We start from the raw sequence: 7,466 nt of genomic DNA, 5'->3' as shown, positions 1-7,466 counted from the left end.
GTCCTGATCTGAATCCTATCGAACATCTATGGAAAGAGCTGAAACTTGCAGTCTGGAGAAGGCACCCATCAAACCTGAGACAGCTGGAGCAGTTTGCTCAGGAAGAGTGGGCCAAACTACCTATTAACAGGTGCAGAAGTCTCATTGAGAGCTACAGAAAACATTTGATTGCAGTGATCGCCTCTAAAGGTTGTGCAACAAAATATTAGGTTAGCGGTCCCATCATTTTTGTCCATGCCATTTTCATTTGTTTTCTTATTTACAATATTATGTTGAATAAAAAATCAAAAGCAAAGTCTGATTTCTATTAAATATGGAATAAACAATGGTGGATGCCAATTACTTTTGTCAGTTTCAAGTTATTTCAGAGAAAATTGTGCATTCTTCGTTTTTTGTGGAGGGGTACCAACAAATTTGAGCACATCTGTATGTATATTGTTTAAGCAACAGAACCTGAAGAAGAGGGCCTTATCGTCTGGTAAGGCCTGCCCCGTGCTGTTAAATGTCCCGAGCCGAAGGCGACTAATATAACGAGGAGGGCTTTAGCAGATGGTAAAGCCCTCTTATGAGGGTTCTATTGCTGTTAGAAAATAAATGGATAACTAAAAAAAAATAATAATTAACGTTTTTCTGTTTGTTTTTTCTGTGATTTTATACAGCACTCGTTTTTGCTGCTACTGAATTCAAACGTTCTCCTCATTATTCCATGAGTAATGCGGTTTGTTCAGATATTGAAGCTTCAGGCTTCAATATCCCAGCGGTGGACTGTGTGACATCCTGGGTATTTCCAATAACCTAAATAACACCTCAATACTAAAAGAAAAATTCTACTTACATGGAGCTGTTCTTCCGTTCAGGTATCTCGTACACAAAAGCAATCATGGTTTGTGAATTGTTTGTAAAATATGTAAATAAATAAGGATTTGAGTACAGGTTTGTATATTTGTGTACATTTCAGAAAAAAAAAGTTTTAGTAATAAAAAAATCTAATTAATGCTGATCGTGCTGTTTGTAACTTATTCACAGTGCATTTGCTGTGTTTCTACCAGGTGAGCCACCTGGGGACCCCCATTATTTTATGATATGCTGAAATAAAGTTGTTGAAAGTAAACAGACTGCATCCAGTTGTTTGATTTGTTCAATTCGTCTTTTCGCGAAATCAGTTTGTTCTATTTTTCTGTTCTAGCATGATGGCTGACAGCGATTTGGCGATGCAGTTTGTGCTTTGTGATGATTTTTTTCAGTCAGAAAGTTCCAAGCAGTATTTATATAATATGTAATAAATTATAACATTAATAATATTATTATATGTCAAAAATATTTTTAAAAAATCGTACAGATCATCATAAAAGGAGGCTAGGTTTATTGTAGTTTGCCAGGATTGCAAGTACAGTTGTCATTTATCTTAGAATACAGATAATCAGCAGTACAAACAGCACTCCATATAAGGTTTTGGGTCTAGCAGCAATTTACCCTCTAATTTTAACACTGAGAGAGTAAAATGTATTTTCAGGGGTAAAATGCAACATTACCTTGAAGTCATGAGTAATCTCGATAAATACTTGTGGCAAAGTGGGTTACAGTGTGCAGGTGTAGAGGTGATGCAGGGCTCCAAACAATGACAAACTGTGACGTATGCGAGTGGTGTATTGAATAAATAAACAGTCCCGAAACAGTATTTCTCCCAAAACGACTGTGTTTATTAAAATAAACCTCCCCTTTACCAGCGATGGTATTTGGGGGGAACACAGCTGGTTGACACACACAAAACAAAAATACAAACCCAAACAGAAAGTGTCCACAATGAAATCCCGAGTGTCCTGTGCATGAGAGTGCTCTGTAATCCACACGGGGTGTGCAGATGTTGGTGAAGGGAAGGTAGTGCTCTGTGATCTGGAACTGGCTCCGTGGCTGCAGTCCCGCGCTCCTACTCCGCCTCTGAAAACACACAACAAACAACACGTAATCCGAACACACCGCTCCGGCTGGTGGCTCAGTTTCTCAGCGCAAGAGGAGGTACTGGCATAGCTGCTTCCCCTTTGTACCCAGCAAACTCCTCCCTGCAGTCAACGCGTCGCCATGGTTTCTCCAATAGAGGGCTGCAATGGAATCGTCCCGAGTACTTGCAGCTACGCGCCCCTCCTAATATGGTCACCTTCCGGTTTCCACCTACGACCGAGGTGGCGGATCTAGGAGGCAGCTTACCTTCCCTTTTACACAGCGCCCTTTCTAATCGGGAGGGAGATTTACATCATCGATCCTTTCTCTCTCTTTCACACAAACACAGTACTGGTGATATGTGGTTCTTTTATTTATAATCCAAGGGTCGAAACTGACCAACAGAAAAGCAATAATGAAACACAGGCTTGGTACTGTACTTGGTACTTGGTACTCAATGCTTGGTACTGCTCTCTATAAATAATACATGGGGAAGTTCCGAATGAATAAACAAATCGACAGACAAACAGACACACACAGACAAAACATAAACGGTCACCAGTCCTTTAGGGAGTGCAGTAGTACGCGTGGTGAATTGTAACTATAGTGCTTTAGTGCAGTGGTGTTCCGGGCAGGGGCAGGTTTGTCAATTTTGTGGCCCAAATCAAAGCTCAGTTTAGGGGCCCCTCCTCCTCTACTTGTCATGACCATTTTAGCGTTACCACACACACCAGTGTCTGCCACAATCCTATGTCATTATAAGGGTGGGCTACAGTACCGACAGTGCACTTGAACTAAGGTGTTCTCTTGTAAGTTCAACTAGGAAAGTGAAAGACATTTTCTTACCTTCTAGTAGCTCTTGCTGCAATCAGAATCTAACCATCCTGGCTTTGGCTTCAGCAAAAGCTTTGATTATGTCCTCCATATTCAAGGATCTCCGGACTCTCTGCTCAATAGAGATCATTGCTAAACCATTCAGTCTTTCCTGGGACATGGTTGACTGCAAGTACGTTTTAATCAGCTTCAAGGAGGAGAAACTCCTCTCACCTGAGGCGACAGTGACGGGCAAAGTCAAGAGTAAACGCAGGGCAATGCTCAAATTGCCATACAGCTCCAACAGATTCTCCTTGTAGATGTAATACAGCATTTCTGCTGGAGAAGAAATGTGACCTGGAAAAACAATGACAGCTGCCTTCACTTCAAGGACCAAGTCCTGGCTGTCAATGTCCACTAGTGTCTGCTCCAGGTTCCTGCATGACTCCTCCAGTGTGTCTTCTTGAACGGCTTTCTTCATGTTATCTGCTGAATATAAAAATCCAAACAAAGAAAAAAATGGGTCCGCCTGTGTGAACCTCTGACTGACACTATTCAGTGCCATATCAACCAGGGGAAGGAAAAAATCTTGCTTAAAGCGCTGTTCTGGTGTGAATTGAGTTTCCTCTGTGCCCTCATAGAGGAACTGGCGAGTTGTTCTTCTCTGTCTCTCCACAGGGAATGTCATGTCTATCTGCATTTTCTCAGCTATTTCTCTTGCATCTATCTGGGCTGAGGCAAATCCACCATCCCCGTATTCCTGGAGAAACTGTTTAACACCATCAGCCTCTTCACCGTCTCAATTGACACACTGGGACTTTGCAGGAGTTTGCTGACGCGGTTTACCTGCTACAGCACATTGTACCAGATCACAACACAGAGAATGAACCACCATGTAGTCAGCTCCTTACACAGGCTCTGTGATGAAGACAATGTCTCCCCATCCTTCTTCTCTGTTGCTTGTTCACTGAGTGCAGTTAAAGCCTCCACCACTTCAGGCATTTGGTAGCGAAGTGCTTTCACACTGTCAATGCGGCACTCCCATCTTGTTGTTGACAGACTTTTCACTGTGAGCTTCACATGATTTTGTAGTATGACCAGTGCTGCCCTGAGGAGCTGAAGAGGTTGTAAAGGCACTGAAGAATGCCGAAAAAACTCACAGAGAGTGCAGATGACTTGGCTGCATCAGCCACAACAAGGTTTAGTGTGTGACTGCTGCAGGGAACACACATTGCCTTATTGTTCAGTTCCAGCACTCTTTCCTGGCCCCCCTGCTTGTGTCCCATCATATTACTTCCATTATCATAGGATTGCCCACGACAGTCTGCAATGTTCAATTTCAAGTGGTTCAGCTGCTCAAGGAGGGTATTGCACAAGCCTTTTCCTGTGGTGTCATCAACACTGATAAACCCAACAACGTGCTCTGAGATGGAGGCCCCCACAGATGACTCACAGTTCACAATGCGTAGCACCAGGGACAACTGTTCTGTGTGGCTGATGTCTGGGGTGCAGTCCATTATGACTGAAAAGTATTTGGCCTCTTTCACTTTCTGCACAATTGCATCACATGTTCTCTGTCCAACTAATGCAATTAGCCCATTTTGGATGGTGTTACTCAAGTAATGATCCTTGATTTCTTTTTTGTCAGTCCTTCTAAGATGTTCGCTCATTATGGGATCAAACTGTGCCATCAGCTGTATCTGTCCAAGAAAGTTGCCATTATGGGGCTCAAAAAGTTTCTCTGAGTGTCCTCTTAACGCCTGGTTGCGTTCTGCTAAATGGCAAACAATGGCAATTATTCTGCTTAACACAGCCTAGTGCTGTACTTCCAGAGCCTGTAATTCCTGACTGGCATCATCAATGGTTTTGCCAGATTTCAGCCTTTCTTCTAATTCACGGCAGCTCTGCATATTGGCACGGTGCGATTTGCCCTTTTCATGCTCTTTCAAGTGGCTATGAAGATTTATCCACAAACGAAATCCACTGCTGCTAAGAGCATATCAGATCCCTCTTTCAAACAGCTTGCAGCAGAAACAAAATACAGAGTCACTGCTCACTGAGTAAACTAACCACTTACGATGTATTTTCTCTCCGTTTTTCATTTTCTTTTGGTAATTCTCTTCAGTAAAACGACGTGGGACATCGTTTTGTGGGAAGTCAAAATCCTTAATTTGAACTGGCTCCCTTTTGATCAGCTGACATTTATCTTGCTCGGTAAGCTTGTCTGGCCAAAGCGCTGGGTCGTCCGAGAGAATGACAGTATCACTCACCACCCGGTCATCATTCGATTGTTGTTGCGAGGATTCGGGCGAGACGTCGGTGGAGCTGCTTCTTGTGAGCTCGTCGCTGTAACGTTATCCGGTAGGTCTGTGCTAACGGTGCTGCTGCAACAAGCTGAGGTGGTGGCAATATCACGAGGAGGACCAACATTTTCCACCCCCTCCTCATCGGATGATTCATTTGCAGTGTTACTCTTAAAGAAACTAGTGAGCTTCTGAAAACTTTCCTGTCGAGTTTTCGATTCTTTTATCTTCTTTTGTTTTTGAGCTCCGCTAGGATACGTGCACTTCGTTTTGCTAGCTTTCACTGGCTGAAGCTGGCCTAGTTACGGTAGCTCAAATGTGCCATGACGCACGCTGAATTAAATTACCTTTTGTAAATAGATAGACGTGCAGACAGGGTGCGTGTGGTCTATGAAATCGAATGTGTATATTATTTTACTTTATCTGAGAAAATAAGGATTTTGTTGCAATTCAGGCTGTAATGTAACACTGCTACTAGACAGCAGGGGGCCCCCTAGCCCCGCGGGGCTCCACGCAATTGCGTGGTTTGCGTGTTGGGAAACCACGCCCCTGGTTCCGGGTGGGTGCTGACCTCTGGCGACAGTGTTTAGACAAACAAAGACAAAAACACTCATAGTACATTTAACACAGGTCCTTCTGATCTCCAAATGCATTTACCCAAGCGAAGGAACCGTTTACGATTCTCCGTCCCCTTTTTATGCTGTCACACATGACCCCTTGGTAAATGAGTGCAACCACTTCTCCAATCTGTGGCTGCCACATCGTTTACCTTCAGGGTCAATGTGTTCTTGCAACAGAGTCTCGACTTCATCCAGACTGGCCGACTTCCCGACCCTTCCCTCCTCCTCATGGAGATCAAGGTTGGCCCCCAGCTGGGGTAGCGGTGCTGCCCCTGCCCCGTTGCCATACCAGCAATGGGACATATATTTAACCATTGCTCCCTCTGTCCCCCCAACTTGTTTTAGGTGTAACCAACAGGGACATCTGGCCAGGTCATGCCCGGCTGCCATGGAGTGTGACGTGGTCTCGGTGTAATTGGGCACCTGAGATAGGTAAGCACAGGGAAAATGGTCGGGAGGGGCCTTGTATGATTGATGTGGTTTTAGGTGATGTGAAAACCCACGCATTATTGGACACGGAATGTGAGCAAACCTTAATTAGAACAGCTCTCTTGGGCGGTGTGTCGTGGCAGACATGAGGTCAGGTGGCCATGTCCTGTATCCATGGAGACACGGCGGCATACCCCACCCTAAAATTATATTTATTGGTAGGACCGATAAAATGTCACGGAAAGGTTGCCACACCCAGTTATTCTGGGCCGAGACGGGCCAAAATTCAAAGAATTAATGCAAATAATGGCAGTGTCAGTCGCACACGTAAACGTGGCAGAAAAAAAGAAAAAGGAACGAATTGGTGATGTGTTTCCTTTTCAAGCTGAAATGTTTTCTCCTATTTTCTGTCCTAGAAAAACAAATAAGGAGAGACAGACCGCAAAATGGGAGGGAGCATCCCTGAGACAAGGCTGGGGTCTGGTGGGAGAGTGCTTGAATGGTAACAAACGCCAGTCAAAGGGAGTCGGAACGCAGTGTGACCGAGAGGGCGAGGTTACTGGGCCATTCAGGGCAGATGTTACTCTGGCCTCTCTCAATATACCGGACATGTGGCACTCAAGCGCGGACATAGTGTGGGGCCAACATAATGACCCGTCACTAGTGCACACTTGGGGGCAGGTCCGGTCTATTGAAGGTAAGGATGTTGATGGCGCTGGGGCACTAGTATATCCACACTTCAGTATCAAGGGGCAATTACTGTATAGGGTAAATCTAGCCGCGGGCACAGGACAGCCTGTAACACAATTATTAGTTCCCCCGTCTTGTCGGACCGAGGTTATGAGGCTGGTGCATGATATCCCTCTTGCGGGGCACCTCGGAGCTGACAAGAGAAGGGAGCGAATATTGGCTCGATTCTGTTGGGTAGGTCTTCATACTGATGTGTCGAAATGTGTAGCCACATGCCCAGACTGCCAGTGAGTAGCGCCAGGTTGAGTGTGCCCTGCCCCTTTGGTTCCACTGCCGATTATTTCCACTCCCTTTGAACGCATTGCAATGGACATAGTGGCTCCTTTGCTACCTTCTGACTCTGGGTATACGCATATATTAGTGGTGGTAGATTATGCAACGCAATATCCGGAAGCAGTTCCATTGAGGTCCACTAGTGCCGCTGCAATAACCACAGAGTTAGTGTAGATTTTGGCTAGAGTAGGGATCCCCAAGGAGATCTTGACTGATCATGGAACTCATTTCTTGTCTAATACGTTACAGCAAGTATACAAAATACTAAAAATACGTCCCATCAGGACATCTGTTTATCATCCACAGACGGATGGTTTGGTGGAACATTTTAATCAGACCT

This window comes from Acipenser ruthenus, chromosome 14 (assembly GCF_902713425.1).
Source record: "Acipenser ruthenus chromosome 14, fAciRut3.2 maternal haplotype, whole genome shotgun sequence".
NCBI classification, from domain to species: Eukaryota; Metazoa; Chordata; class Actinopteri; order Acipenseriformes; family Acipenseridae; genus Acipenser; species Acipenser ruthenus.
Note: the sequence above shows the minus strand (reverse complement) of the source record.